The sequence below is a fragment of the Dendrobates tinctorius genome, unplaced genomic scaffold (assembly GCF_039654945.1).
Source record: "Dendrobates tinctorius isolate UK_male_01 unplaced genomic scaffold, ASM3965494v1 ptg000126l, whole genome shotgun sequence".
NCBI lineage: Eukaryota > Metazoa > Chordata > Amphibia > Anura > Dendrobatidae > Dendrobates > Dendrobates tinctorius.
The window spans coordinates 20,777,556-20,793,875 of NW_027361794.1; the positions used below are offsets into that span (position 1 = coordinate 20,777,556).

General features: G+C 43.7%; 3 protein-coding genes across 3 annotated transcripts in view; 2 read left to right on the plus strand and 1 right to left on the minus strand.

Annotated features, from left to right (window-relative positions):
* The window catches only part of LOC141047167 (uncharacterized), a 549,720-nt gene that overhangs the window by 176,649 nt on the left and 356,751 nt on the right, over positions 1–16,320 (minus strand). The window lies entirely within an intron of this gene.
* The window catches only part of LOC141047062 (uncharacterized), a 65,391-nt gene that overhangs the window by 13,199 nt on the left and 35,872 nt on the right, over positions 1–16,320 (plus strand). The gene's annotated exons all lie outside the window — the stretch shown is intronic.
* LOC141047061 (uncharacterized) overlaps positions 1–16,320 on the plus strand; it is a 105,185-nt gene that overhangs the window by 10,597 nt on the left and 78,268 nt on the right. The gene's annotated exons all lie outside the window — the stretch shown is intronic.

The window sequence follows — 16,320 nt, forward strand, 5'->3', positions numbered from 1 at the left end:
TGGACAGACTGAGAGAACAAACCAGACCTTGGAGTCTTATTTAAGATGTTTTATATCTACTGATCAGAATGATTGGGTCTCATTTTTGCCCTTGGCCGAATTTGCTCTGAACAATTGAGCTAGTTCTGCCACTTTGATGTCACCCTTTTTCTGTAATTTTGGGTTTCATCCTCGATTCTCTTCAGGGCAAGTGGAATCTTCATCTTGCCCAGGTGTGGACACTGTGGTTGAGAGAATGCAGCAGATATGGGACCAAGTGGTGGATAAGTTGTCATTCTCTCAGGAAAAGGCCCAGCGATTTTCCAACCGGCATAGGACCATTGGTCCCCGGTTTAAAGTGGGTGATATGGTTTGGTTGTCGTCTAATAATATTCCTATGAAGGTTGCATCTCCAAAATTTAAGCCAAGATTTGTTGGACCTTATAAGATTTTGGAGATTCTCAATCCTGTTTCTTTTCGATTGGCTCTTCCAGTTACGTTCAAGATCCATAACGTATTTCACAAGTCTCTGCTGAAGAGGTTTGTTGAGCCAGTGGTTCCTATGGCAGCACCTCCTGACCCTGTGTTGGTTGAAGGCAATATGGAATATGAGGTAGAGAAAATTTTGGATTCTCGTTTGGATAGACGGAGACTCCAGTATTTGGTCAAATGGAAGAGTTATGGCCAGGAGGATAATTCTTGGGTCTCTGCCTCAGATATTCATGCCAATAGATTGGTTCGTGCTTTTCACTGGGCCCATCCTGATCGGCCTGGTGGCGTGGATGAGGGTTCGGTGACCCCTCCTCAAGGGGGGTACTGTTGTGAGTTCATTTTCCGGTCCACCAGTTGTGAGTTCTCCTTCCAGGCTCCCTCTGGTAGTAACTGGAGGTAGTGAGGCTGATTTAATCAGTAGAGATCTGCCACCTGATAATGAGGATGATGATTGGACCTCAGGAATCTCAGACTGGATTTAAGACAGCCGACGCCCTAGTCTGGTACTGGTGATTCCTTCTGGCTTGTCAGGTCTTGGTTTTCAGCTCTGTTCCAGTCATCTAAAGCGAAGTTTTTCTGCTAATGTTCACACTTGATTTTGTTGGTCTATTCTGTTTTTTGTGTGGTCGGCCAGCCTCGGCTGGGGCTGCGCTAAATTTCTACTCTTATTTTTCTGTATTTGCCAATTTGCTTTTTTTTCTCTTATTAGATTGGCCTCTTTTTTTCTCTGTCTCAGAATATTTCAGAGTGCTGATATAGTGGGAGAAGTCTAGTGACTTCAGGGTTAATTTTGCTATCAGAAGTGTTGGACTTTATTTTTGTAGGGTTTTTTGCAGATTGCAGACAGTGTCTTTCCTTTCCTATCCTTTCTAGTTAGTTTGGGCCCCATCGTTTGCTCAGCCTATTTTCCTGCCTGTGTTTGTGCTTTCATCTTGTTTCACCGTCAATACATGTGTGGGGGCTGTCTTTCCTTTGGGGTCTGCTCTGGGGCAGTTAGTTTTCCCCTTTTCTTGCTTCAGGCTTATTTAGTCCTCCAGGTGTGACGAAGCATCTAGGACCATCGTAGGTACGCTCCACGACTGCTGCTCGTTGTGTGGTTAGGATTAGGGATCTGCAATCTGCATAGTTACCAACCTCTCTGGTTTTCTGTGACTTAGCTTGTTTTGTCTTTTTCTCCTCGGTGACCCATTCATAACAGGTTGAGACTTGCCCCTACTCTCCTGCAGCACATCTGCTGCTCTCACTGGAGAGAAAGGGGTCGGTTGAAGAGAGATGGCAGAGATAGTAGTTCCTAGGCAGCAGCCCGCACATGACTGCCCCCAGCTGACCACTTCCCTCGCCCGCCAATCCATCACCTCCGGTACGCCGCCAGCCAACACCTCTGCTGACATAGTACCTTGGAAGGGCAAAATGGAGGAAATGTATACTCCCTGGTCGCCTCCCTCCAAGCGACCAGGGGAATGCGGCTTCTCAGATGGCACAGATAATTTGGCGTGCAATGGGCAAGCCTTCAGGACATGACCAGTCTGCCCACAGTAAAAACATGCCGACACCACTCCCCGAACCATAGGCAGCTCTGTACACAAACTAGCTCCTCCTACTTGCATAGGTTCGTCTGGAGACTTGGCATGAACTGGGCAGGCTCTCATAAAATGGCCAGGCTTCCCACAGGAAATGCATACCCCCCCCACCACGACGAGCCGCAGACACCCCATTTTTTGAATCAACAACACCGGACTGTCTGGGTGCCTCCGTCTGCACTAGTGGGTCCTCCTCCCTAGCGAGGACATCAGGGGACACTTTGTATATGTCTTTCCCTAAGGCGTCTATCCACCCGGATGGCAAGGGACATGGCGGCCTCCAGCGACCTGGGGGCGGCATACTGCACCAGAGTATCCTGCAACTTTGGAGACAGACCCTGCACAAATTGACTCCTAAGTGCAGGGTCATTCCACTGAGTGTTAGTGGCCCACCTCCTAAACTCTGAGCAGTACTCCTCAGCAACCCGGGCTCCCTGTTTACACCTACAGAGTCGGGATTCTGCCAGGGCGACGCCATCAGGGTCCCCATACACAAGCGCCAAAGCCGCAAAAAACTCGTCCACGGACTCTAATGATGAAGAATCGTCCGGTAAGGAGAAGGCCCAGGATTGGGGATCCCCTTTAAAAAGGGACATAATGATGCCCACCCGTTGCTCTTCATTCCCTGATGAACGAGGGCGCAGCCTGAAATACAATTTACAGGCTTGCTGGAATACCAAGAATTGATCTCTCCCTCCAGAAAATCTGTCAGGTCAGGAAGGGATATCTTGGGTTCTGGCTGAGCCTGTCTCTGAACCAAGGCCCCAAAGCCCACCAAATGCTGCAGTTGCTGCACCAACTCACCGCGCAGCCCCCTAATCTCATCAGTATGGGTCTGCAGCATTTGGGCAAAGGTCTGAACTGGGTCCATGGCTCAGCAGAAAAAAAAATTATTGGTTGGTGATAATGTCACGTGGACCCATCCTGTGTGACGTGACCCGCAGGCCGTTAACTGTAAACAGCAAGACTCGGCACGTGATACAGTCCTGTGTGACACGGCCCGCAGGCTGGTAACTGTAAACAAGACAAGGGGGAGGGGAAACGGCTACAATGGTGGGCCCTGCGATAGGAAAAGGGGACGTGGAGACCTCCTGCACTCCCCTGAGTCAGTGTCCCTAACGCTCCTAACATTCCCTATGCCGGTTCCGCACCGGGCGCCGCTCAGGATACCTGTCGCCCTACCATACCCTAAACCTATCCCTTGCTAGGGAGCTGGGTGGCGCAGGCCATTCATCCCCAGGACAGGGGGGGATAATTAATGGGTGTTAATCTGGGTGTCCTTTCCCTTGTAGACCCTAAATCTGTGGTTGTATCCTGAGGTACTTTTGCACAGTTTAATTCCATACCTGGACCTCATACTGGGCAGGTATTGTTGAAATTTTAGCCTCCCTTTGAAATGAATCAGAGATTCAGCTACAGCGATGCCCCTTTGTGAGCTGTACGCCTCAGGGGTCCATCTGGCATTTGATGACTTGGGATTTTGGGTGAAAAATAGGTGGGCAAACAAGTTTGTCTGGGCCACCATAAATTTATTATTTCCTCAGTGATAAAGAATTTGAAGAAGTCAATGTCAGTGAGGCCTGTAGCATCAAACTGGATTCCTGAACTGCTGATGAAATCCGGAATGACGGGCTGATAATTTTCGGGGGGGGGTGCAATCTGTTTGATTGCTGCAGAAGTTGCCTGGGTCCTAGGGTGCCTTGTTGGGGGTCCTTCCTCACTAGATGAGGAGGACTTTAGGAATGTGGGATCTTCCTTACTGGCTGAATCCGTGTTGTAGGCAAGAAAAGAGTATGCCTCCTCTGGTGAATAGCGTCTTGATAAATGGGCGATTTTTTTTTTTTTTTTTTTTTTTTTCAAAACCCTGGGAATGTGTGTGTAAGTGGTGCTTTACACATGTAATGTATGGGGCTTGTGTATAGGATACTATTTATTAGAAGAAGCAGAGAGGAAAAAACTGAAAAGAAAAACTTGATGTAAAAAAAAAAACTTTGTATAAAAAAAAAATTAGACGTTCACTACAGTAATGCCCTCCCTATAAACTTACCCGGCACTAACTATTCTTTTTTTCTGCAAAAGAAAAACGGACATCACCAACAATGTAACGTACATTCCCCTAATGCACTACCTAAAAATTTACCCGATGCAAATATATATATATTTTTTTTAACAAAAGAAAAGACGTCACCAACAATGCAATGCATGCTCCCCTAATGAACTTGCTAAAAATGTACTTGATGCAAATAATTACCATATATACTCGAGTATAAGCCGAGATCTTCAGCCTAATTTTTTAGGCTGAAAGTGCCCCTCTAGTGCCCCTCTAGGCTTATACTCGAGTCATTGTCCCGGGGGTCAGAGGGGGAGGGGGAGCACGGCTGTCAGATCAAACTCACCCCCTCCTGGTGCATCTCTGCAGTCCCTATTTCTCCAATAGTCTGCAGCGCCGCAGCTCTTCCTGTGTTCAGCAGTCACATGGTACCGCTCATTAAAGTAAGAAATATGTGCATATTCATTACTTTAATGAGCGGTATCACGTGACCGCTGAACACTGGAAGGAGCTGCCGGAGTCCATCGGAGAAGCAGGGACTGCAGAGACGCGCCAGGATGGGGGGAGGACAGGGGGAGCCTTGCTATGTTCGCCTGACCAGGTTCTACCGCCGTGCGCCGCTCTGTCCTCCGCATCCTCTGGCTGTGACGTTCAGGTCAGAGGGCACGATGACTTGGTTAGTGCGTGTGCTCTGCCTGAACAGTCACTGCTGAGACACAGAAGACAGAGTGGCACATGGCGGTGGAACAGGGACAGGTGAATATTGCAGATGCCAGGGCCCTGAGCCAGCAGCGACGCTGGCACCTGTCCCCCATATCGCGTCGGTGTCCCCGCCTGCTCAGGACACCGGCTCCTGGCCCCCAGTGATGAGAGGGGAGTATGTCGTTTTCTATTTTTTTTATCACAGCAGCATATGGGGCATATATATCTATGGGACATCTTATGGGGCCATCAACCTTTATGGAACAGCATATTTCACATTTTATTTTATGGAGCATCTTATGGGGCCATTATTAACCTTTGTGCAGCATTTGTGGCGTATTTTGTATGAAGCATTTTATGGGGCCCATCATGAACTGTAAGGAGCATTATATGGGTGGGACATATTTTGTATGGAGCATCTTATGGGGCCCATCATGAACTGTATGAAGCATTATATGGGGCTCCTGATTCATATGGATATTCAAGAACATTTAACCTACTGATGTCTCAATTAATTTTACTTTTATTGGTATCTATTTTTATTTTTGAAATTTACCAGTAGCTGCTGCATTTTCAACCCTAGGCTTATACTCTAGTCAATAAGTTTTCCCAGGTTTTTGTGGCAAAATTGGGGGCCTCAGGTCGGCTTATACTCGAGTATATATGGTATTTGTTTGTAAAAGGGAAATGAATGTCTCCAACAATGTGACGTACACTTCCGTAATGCACTAGAAATTACCCGGTGATAAAAAATTTTCTGCAAAAGAAAGACACTACCTCCCTATCTATACAGGTACTCTGTACAGTTTTTTTCTTTAACCCCTTTACCCCCAAGGGTGGTTTGCACGTTAATGACAGGGCCAATTTTTACAATTCTGTCCACTGTCCCTTTATGAGGTAATAACTCTGGAATGCTTCCATGGATCCTGGTGATTCTGACATTGTTTTTTCATGACATATTGTACTTAATGATAGTGGTAAAATTTCGTTCATATAGAGAGAGAATCAGCTCAAAATAGACTGCATTGTATGTGATCGCATGGCAATTGCAATAAAATAAAATGGTGCCTCCCTACAATGCAGTCTATTTTTGAGTTGATTCTCTCGGACATGGGTTCAGTGTGGTTGGGGCCTGTGCACACATGAATTTTTGTGATCGCATTTATGAGCCTGTATGCTGACCTTTTTGACGGATGGACTGTGAAATGATTTTTGCTGCACGATTGTGGACGGCTTGGGTAACGCTGTTGTAGTGTACAGACTGCGCGGTTTATGTTGCTTTTAGCGTGCAGGCGCAGGCACTGTATGGGGCACAGACACAGGGTTAAGCCGATGACTTAGTGTCACAAGAATATGGAAGCTATCGCGCAGGCGCGGGCATCCCAAGTAGCTCGATGTATTCTGCTGGAGTAGTAAAATATTTACGGCGCAAGCGCAGGCGTCCGAAGGGGCGCTTGCGCACTGCTAGTTCTTTAGCACCATCTAGAGTTACATTGTATCGCGCGTTTATGAGTAGTAGGAGGGTATATACCCCCCGTAACACTGTGGGGAGACACGTGGTTTTGGAGATTGCGTTGAGCAATTTGTCATACATTAAGGAATGCTCCTAACGCAAAGTGTATAAGACAAAGTGAGCTATGAAGCGTCATTGTATCCAGGGTAACAAAGAAAGGCTTTGATTGGTTGGATCCTAGAGCTAGACCCAATGAGTCACACGTCAGTACCAATTAGAGAGTCCACATTTGTGGATAGGGAGGAGCAGTGGCAGCAGTTTACAAAAAGGCAAAGAAACAAGCAGCTCATTTGATGGCAATCCTCATAGGAAGCAGACACTTTCTCACATCTTTTCAACTCCCCTGATGATCTGGCTAACAGAGAAACGTGTCGGGAGGCGGGAGATGCACTGTATGGAGGGACCTTGTGATATTTAAATTGGGGGAGATCCTTCCTTTTATTTGCCATGTGAGCAATGAATGGTTCTGCTATGTTTAACCCCTTCATGACCAAGCCTATTTTGACCTTAATGACCAGGCCATTTTTTGCAATTCTGACCAGTGTCCCTTTATGAGGTAATAACTCAGGAACGCTTCAACGGATCCTAGCGATTCTGAGATTGTTTTTTCGTGACATATTGGGCTTCATGTTAGTGGTAAATTTAGGTTGATGATTTTTGCGTTTATTTGTCAAAAAATCAGAAATTTGGTGAAAATTTAGAAAATTTTGCAATTTTCAAATTTTGAATTTTTATTCTGTTAAACCAGAGAGTTATGTGACACAAAATAGTTAATAAATAACATTTCCCATATGTCTACTTTTACATCAGCACAATTTTGGAAACAAAATATTTTTTTGTTAGGAAGTTCTAAGGGTTAAAAGTTGACCAGCGATTTCTCATTTTTACAATAAAATTTACAAAACCATTTTTTTAGGGACCACCTCACATTTGAAGTCACTTTGAGGGGTCTATATGGCAGAAAATACCCAAAAGTTACACCATTCTAAAAACTGCACCCCTCAAGCTACTCAAAACTACATTCAAGAAGATTATTAAACCTTCAGGTGTTTCACAGGAACTAAAGCAATGTGGAAAGAAAAAATGGACATTTTAATTTTTCCAACAAAAAATTTCTTTTAGCATAAATTTTTTCATTTTCACATGGGAAACAGGATAAAATGGATACTAAAATTTGTTGGGCAATTTCTCCTGAGTACAACGATACCTCATATGTGGTCATAAACCACTGTTTGGGCGCACGGCACGGCTCAGAAGGGAAGGAGCGCCATTTGACTTTTTGAATGGAAAATATGCTGGAATATTTAGCGGTTGCCATGTCGTGTTTGGAGAGCCCCTGTGTGCATAAACATTGGAGCTCCTCCACAAGTGACCCCATTTTGGAAACTAGACCCCCCAAGGAACTTATCTAGATGCATAGTGATCACTTTGAACCCCCAGGTACTTCACAAATTGATCTGTAAAAAAAAAAAAATACTTTTTTTTCACAAAAATTTTCTTTTAGCCTCAGTTTTTTCATTTTCACATGGGCAACAGGATAAAATGGATCCTAAAATTTGTTGAGCAATTTCTCCTGAGTACACAGATACCTCATATGTGGTCATAAACCACTGTTTGGGTGCACGGCATGGCCCGGAAGGCAAGGAGCACCATTTGACTTTTTGAATGGAAAATTAGCTCCACTCGTTATCGGACACCATGTCGCATTTGGAGAGCCCCTGTGCACCTAAACATTGGAGCTCCCCCACAAGTGACCCCATTTTGGAAACTAGACCCCCTAAGGAACTTATCTAGACGTGTAGGGAGCACTTTGAACCCACATGTGCTTCACAAAAGTTTATAACACAGAGCAGTGAAAATAAAAAATAATTTTTTTTCCTCAAAAATGATTTTTAGCACACTATTTTTAATTTTCACAAGGCTAACAGGAGAAATTGGACCACAAATCTTGTTGTCCAGTTTGTCCTGAGTACACTGGTACCCCATATGTGGGGGGGAACCACTGTTTGGGCACACGGCAGGGCTCAGAAGGGAAGGAGCGCCATTTGACTTTTTGAAATGCAAATTACTTCCAATCGTTAGCGGACACCATGTCGTGTTTGGAGAGCCCCTGTGTGCCTAAACATTGGAGCTCCCCCACAAATGACCCCATTTTGGAAACTAGACCCCCTAAGGAACTTATCTAGATGTGTAGTGAGCATCTTGAACCCTCAAGTGCTTCACAAAAGTTTATGATGCAGAGCCGTGAAAATAAAAAAAAATTTTTTTCCCTCAAAAAATTATTTTTTAGTGCGCAATTTTTTATTTTCACAAGGGTACCAGGATAAATTAGACCCCAAAATTTGTTGTCCAGTTTGTCCTGAGTACGCTGGTACCCCACATGTGGGGGGGAACCACTGTTTGGGCACACATCGGGGCTCGGAAGGGAAGTAGTGACATTTTGAAATGCTGACTTTGATGGAATGGTCTGCGGGTGTCATGTTACATTTGCAGAGCCCCTGATGTACCTAAACTGTGGAACCCCCCCACAAGTGACCCCATTTTGGAGACTAGACCCCCCAAGGAACTTATCTAGATGTGTGGTGAGCACCTTGAACCCCCAAGCGCTTCACAGAAGTTTATAACGCAGAGCCGTGAAAATAAAAAAAAAAATTTTTTCCACAAAAAAAATGATTTTTACCCAGCAATTTTTTTTTTCACAAGGGTAGCAGGATAAATTGGACCCCAAACGTTGTTGTACAGTTTGTCCGGAGTACGCTGGTGCCCCATATATGGGGGGGAACTATTGTTTGGGCACACGTAAGGGCTCGGAATGGAAGTAGTGGCGTTTTGAAATGCAGACTTTGATGGAATGGTCTGCGGTCGTCATTACGTTTGCAGAGCCCCTGATGTGCCTAAACAATAGAAACCCCCCACAAGTGACCCCATTTTGGAAACTAGACCTCCCAAGTAACTTATCTAGATGCCTGGTGAGCACTTTGGACCCCCAAGTGCTTCACAGAACTTTATAACGCAGAGACGTGAAAATTAAAAAAAAAAAATTTTCCACAAAAATATTTTTTTAGCCCCCAATTTTTTATTTTCCCAAGGGTACCAGGAGAAATTAGAACCCCAAAGTTGTTGTGCAATTTTTCCTGAGTACGCTGATACCCCATATGTTTGAGTAAACCACTGTTTGGGCACACGTCGGGGCTTGGAAGGGAGGAAGCACCGTTTAACTTTTTGAACGCAAAATTGGCTGGAATCAATGGTTGCACCATGTCGCGTTTGGTGACCCCCTGATGTGCCTAAACAGTGGAAACCCCTCAATTCTAACGTCATTCAGTTGCGGGGGGGCGATCGCCGGTGGGGGAGGTGTGGAATCGGTGTCTCCAGCCATGTCCGATGCTACAGCAGCGTCGGACATGGCTGGATTGTAATATTTCATCAATTTTCATTGATGAAATATTACTATCGCTCTGATTGGCTGTTTCACTTTTAACAGCCAATCAGAGCGATCGTAGCCACGTGGGGGCGAAGCCACGCCCCCTGTGGTGAATTACAAAGCCCCCTGTATCTGCGGGTCGGGTGACCTTTCAGTGACCCCGGTCACCCGACCCGCAGGGGGGCTTTGAAGTCATGACGCCACATAGGCGTCACTGGTCAGATTTGAACCAGGTTTCGTGACGCCTATGTGGCGTCATTGGTCGTGAAGGGGTTAAAAATACTTTCTCTATGTGTGTCTCTAGTGGGCTGAGTGACAAAGAAGTTCCACTATAGGTTGCAGGGCATGCCATTTTTGCAGAGAATGTTCAGTAATTGTTGCTGCAAATATACAGTGGGGAAAAAAAGTATTTAGTCAGTCAGCAATAGTGCAAGTTCCACCACTTTAAAAGATGAGAGGCGTCTGTAATTTACATCATAGGTAGACCTCAACTATGGGAGACAAACTGAGAAAAAAAAATCCAGAAAATCACATTGTCTGGTTTTTTTTCATTTTATTTGCATATTATGGTGGAAAATAAGTATTTGGTCAGAAACAAAATTTCATCTCAATACTTTGTGATATATCCTTTGTTGGCAATGACAGAGGTCAAACGTTTTCTGTAAGTCTTCACAAGGTTGCCACACACTGTTGTTGGTATGTTGGCCCATTCCTCCATGCAGATCTCCTCTAGAGCAGTGATGTTTTTGGCTTTTCGCTTGGCAACACGGACTTTCAACTCCCTCCAAAGGTTTTCTATAGGGTTGAGATCTGGAGACTGGCTAGGCCACTCCAGGACCTTGAAATGCTTCTTACGAAGCCACTCCTTCGTTGCCCTGGCGGTGTGCTTTGGATCATTGTCATGTTGAAAGACCCAGCCACGTTTCATCTTCAATGCCCTTGCTGATGGAAGGAGGTTTGCACTCAAAATCTCACGATACATGGCCCCATTCATTCTTTCATGTACCCGGATCAGTCGTCCTGGCCCCTTTGCAGAGAAACAGCCCCAAAGCATGATGTTTCCACCACCATGCTTTACAGTAGGTATGGTGTTTGATGGATGCAACTCAGTATTCTTTTTCCTCCAAACACGACAAGTTGTGTTTCTACCAAACAGTTCCAGTTTGGTTTCATCAGACCATAGGACATTCTCCCAAAACTCCTCTGGATCATCCAAATGCTCTCTAGCAAACTTCAGACGGGCCCGGACATGTACAGGCTTAAGCAGTGGGACACGTCTGGCACTGCAGGATCTGAGTCCATGGTGGCGTAGTGTGTTACTTATGGTAGGCCTTGTTACATTGGTCCCAGCTCTCTGCAGTTCATTCACTAGGTCCCCCCGCGTGGTTCTGGGATTTTTGCTCACCGTTCTTGTGATCATTCTGACCCCACGGGGTGGGATTTTGCGTGGAGCACCAGATCGAGGGAGATTATCAGTGGTCTTGTATGTCTTCCATTTTCTAATTATTGCTCCCACAGTTGATTTCTTCACTCCAAGCTGGTTGGCTATTGCAGATTCAGTCTTCCCAGCCTGGTGCAGGGCTACAATTTTGTTTCTGGTGTCCTTTGACAGCTCTTTGGTCTTCACCATAGTGGAGTTTGGAGTCAGACTGTTTGAGGGTGTGCACAGGTGTCTTTTTATACTGATAACAAGTTTAAACAGGTGCCATTACTACAGGTAATGAGTGGAGGAAAGAGGAGACTCTTAAAGAAGAAGTTACAGGTCTGTGAGAGCCAGAAATCTTGATTGCTTGTTTCTGACCAAATACTTATTTTCCACCATAATATGCAAATTAAATGAAAAAAAAAAACAGACAATGTGATTTTCTGGATTTTTTTTTCTCAGTTTGTCTCCCATAGTTGAGGTCTACCTATGATGTAAATTACAGACGCCTCTCATCTTTTTAAGTGGTGGAACTTGCACTATTGCTGACTGACTAAATACTTTTTTCCCCTACTGTATCTCAAGATTTCTGGCTCTCACAGACCTGTAACTTCTTCTTTAAGAGTCTCCTCTTTCCTCCACTCATTACCTGTAGTAATGGCACCTGTTTAAACTTGTTATCAGTATAAAAAGACACCTGTGCACACCCTCAAACAGTCTGACTCCAAACTCCACTATGGTGAAGACCAAAGAGCTGTCAAAGGACACCAGAAACAAAATTGTAGCCCTGCACCAGGCTGGGAAGACTGAATCTGCAATAGCCAACCAGCTTGGAGTGAAGAAATCAACTGTGGGAGCAATAATTAGAAAATGGAAGACATACAAGACCACTGATAATCTCCCTCGATCTGGTGCTCCACGCAAAATCCCACCCCGTGGGGTCAGAATGATCACAAGAACGGTGAGCAAAAATCCCAGAACCACGCGGGGGGACCTAGTGAATGAACTGCAGAGAGCTGGGACCAATGTAACAAGGCCTACCATAAGTAACACACTACGCCACCATGGACTCAGATCCTGCAGTGCCAGACGTGTCCCACTGCTTAAGCCTGTACATGTCCGGGCCCGTCTGAAGTTTGCTAGAGAGCATTTGGATGATCCAGAGGAGTTTTGGGAGAATGTCCTATGGTCTGATGAAACCAAACTGGAACTGTTTGGTAGAAACACAACTTGTCGTGTTTGGAGGAAAAAGAATACTGAGTTGCATCCATCAAACACCATACCTACTGTAAAGCATGGTGGTGGAAACATCATGCTTTGGGGCTGTTTCTCTGCAAAGGGGCCAGGACGACTGATCCGGGTACATGAAAGAATGAATGGGGCCATGTATCGTGAGATTTTGAGTGCAAACCTCCTTCCATCAGCAAGGGCATTGAAGATGAAACGTGGCTGGGTCTTTCAACATGACAATGATCCAAAGCACACCGCCAGGGCAACGAAGGAGTGGCTTCGTAAGAAGCATTTCAAGGTCCTGGAGTGGCCTAGCCAGTCTCCAGATCTCAACCCTATAGAAAACCTTTGGAGGGAGTTGAAAGTCCGTGTTGCCAAGCGAAAAGCCAAAAACATCACTGCTCTAGAGGAGATCTGCATGGAGGAATGGGCCAACATACCAACAACAGTGTGTGGCAACCTTGTGAAGACTTACAGAAAACGTTTGACCTCTGTCATTGCCAACAAAGGATATATCACAAAGTATTGAGATGAAATTTTGTTTCTGACCAAATACTTACTTTCCACCATAATATGCAAATAAAATGAAAAAAAAACAGACAATGTGATTTTCTGGATTTTTTTTTTCTCAGTTTGTCTCCCATAGTTGAGGTCTACCTATGATGTAAATTACAGACGCCTCTCATCTTTTAAAGTGGTGGAACTTGCACTATTGCTGACTGACTAAATACTTTTTTTCCCCACTGTATTTGTAGACAGCTATTAAGTCTCCTCTCAGTCTTCTCTTTTGCAAACTAAACAATCCCAAATCCTGCAACCTTTCCTCATAAGACAGGGTTTGCAGACCGTTCACCATTCTGGTTGCTCTTTTCTGAACTTGCTCCAGTTTGTTGATGTCTTTTTTAAAATGTGGTGCCCAAAACTGGACACAATATTCCAGGTGAGGTCTGACCAAAGAGGAGTAGAGGGAAATAATGACTTCACGTGATCTAGACTGAATGCTTCTGTTAATACATCGTAGAATTGCATTTGCCTTTTTTGCTGCTGCATCACACTGTTGACTCATATTCAGTCTGTGATCTACAGTATTAGTATACCCAAGTCTTTTTCACATGTGCTGTTGCTTAGGCCTATTCCTCCCATTCTGTATATGCTTTTTTCATTTTTATTGCCCAGATGTAGTACTTTGCATTTTTCCCTGTTAAAAACCATTCTGTTAGTTGCTGCCCACTTCTCCAGTTTATGTATATCTTTTTGAATCCTCTCTCTCTCTTCTCTAGTATTAGCTATCCCTCCTATCTTTGTGTCATCAGCAAATTTAATCAGTTTACCCTCAATTCCTTCATCTAAATCATTGATAAAGATGTTGAACAATACAGGGCCCAGGACAGAGCCCTGTGATACCCCACTTGAGACATTCTTCCAACTGGATGTGCAGCCATTTACGACCACTCTTTGGGTCCGATCACTAAGCCAGTTATGAATCCACCTAACAGTTGCCTTGTCCATTCCATAGTTAGTCATTTTTTCAATAAGGATTGTATGAGATACTTTGTCAAATGCTTTGCTGAAGTCAAGATATACTATATCTACAGCATTTCCTTGATCCACCCAATCAGTGATTCCGTCATAGAAGGAAATTAAGTTAGTCTGACATGACTTATTAGTTACAAACCCATGCTGACTCTGTTTAATCACTTAATTCTTATCCAGGTACTGACATACATGTTGTTTAATAATTTGTTCAAAGATCTTTCCTGGTATAGAAGTCAGACTCACTGGCCTATAGTTGCCTGGGTCCACCTTCTTCCCCTTTTTGAAGATAGGAACAACATTTTCTCTTCTCCAGTCTTCTGGGACTTCTCCTGTTCTCCAAGAATTTTCAAAGATTATGGAGAGGGGTTCAAAAATTTCTTCTGCTATCTCCTTCAGTACTCTGGGGTGTAATTCATCTGGACCTGGAGACTTGAATTCATTTAGGTTAGCTAAGTGTTTCCTCACTATCTTTCTGTTTATAGATATTCTGGATTCTTCTATTCCCTTAATAGGACAGTGAAGAACAGTTGATTTTACATTTCCTTTCTGAGAGAAAACAGATGCAAAATAGGAATTTAAAAGTTCGGCCTTCTCAACATCCTGTCTTACCATTTCATCATTTTCATCCTGTAAAAATCCTATAGCATCTTTGACTTTTCTTTTACTTTTGACATATCCCCAAAATCCTTTATTATTGCTTTTGACATCTCTTGCAAGCCTCAATTCATTGTCAGCTTTACTAATCTGATTTGTGCCCTGCAGGTTCTGCAGACAGCATTATATTCTTCTTTAGATATGCCTCCCTCTTTCCATTTTATAAACATTTTTTTCTTCCTTTTTAGCATGTGCTTAAGTTCTGTATTCATCCATCCTGGCTTCCTTAAATGCTTCCTATTCTTCCCTCTTTTCAGAATTGATAACAACTGTGCTTTGAGAATTATTTTTCAAGATTTCCCATCCTTCCTGGACATTTTTGCCCTTAAGGATATCCAGCCATTGGATCCCTCCAATTCACTTTCTGAATCCCTTAAAATCTGCCTTTCTGAAATCTAACCTTGACGTCTGAGTCTTCACAGGTCTTCCTCCTCTAGTTATCCAAAATTCTAAAATAGCATGATCGCTACCTCCTAGGGTCCCACTAGATAATGGTTATCCCATGGAATTGGTTTGAATTTTTAAAAATAAGTGGTTACTGGCTCTAATACTTACATATGACATGATAACACTATAAACAATTAGGAGTGACTTTTACTCTCTATTATATGGAGTATGCTCCCATTAAGGGAGAATTCTGAAAGAAAACGTCATTTGGAGCCTCTTTCTAACTATCAGTGTTGGACTCAGTGGTAGTTTTCGTTGTGTGTGTTTGTTCTTTTTGTCGAGTGCACTTTTAATCGGAAATCTCCGTTTTAAAGATTGAAATAAAGTATATTAGTTTTAATATTTCTGTTGATATTCACCAGCCCGCTGCTCATTTATGGATATTGGTCCCTACCAAGCCTAAAAATATCAGCCGGTAGCAGCCCCAAAATTGATGCATCAAATTAGATGCACCAATTCTGGCATTTTGTCTGGCTCTTTCCGGGTGCATGGGCAATCGGGGTAATATTTTTTTGAGGGTTGATTTAAATAGTGTAATTTTCAAATGGGAAAGGACCCCACATCATTTTTTTTTTTTTTTTAAATTAATAATTTATTATTAATCAGCGACCTTGGAGTGTGATATGCATCCAGGCGTCTTCACCATGCTTGTCCCATTCCATTTGAGTGCTGATTCCATCCATTTCAACAATTTTCCTGGCTCCCAAGCCCTACTTTTAGAGTTTTCTGTTAAAATTCTTTCTCATTGACTTCCCTTATAGTCGGTACTGGAGTCTAAGCATCTGACCTGCTTGATTTAAATAACGAGCACTCAAGCATTTAAGTGCTCGCTCATCACTAGTGGATACAATTGATAACACTTCTGAGAATTTGCAGGAATAAGTGGCGAATACTCGCTGGATATTCTGCTTTCTGGACTGGTTCCACCTGTAAGTCCTGTTAAACAATCCAAGAGAAGATCTTGTCAAACCAATGACGTGAGGTCCATCGACTGTCGGCACAAGCAGCGTTTCATGAGAACATCATGGAAAGGGGAGTTAAAGTGTGAAAATGCACCTTGTGCGTTGTTACAGGGTCAGACGCTTTTTTTAAGCCGGCGTCATATCCCTAGGGTGTTCTTTATATAGTGAATGTCAAATGACGAGAAGATAACAAATGTCAGAACCAATACACATACGTGACATAAAGATAATAAATGAAACGAAAATAAGGAAAGAAACAAACAACCACCACATGTCCATAGAGTGACAGGATTATTATTAAAGCAAACCTGTCACCAGGTTTGGCCGA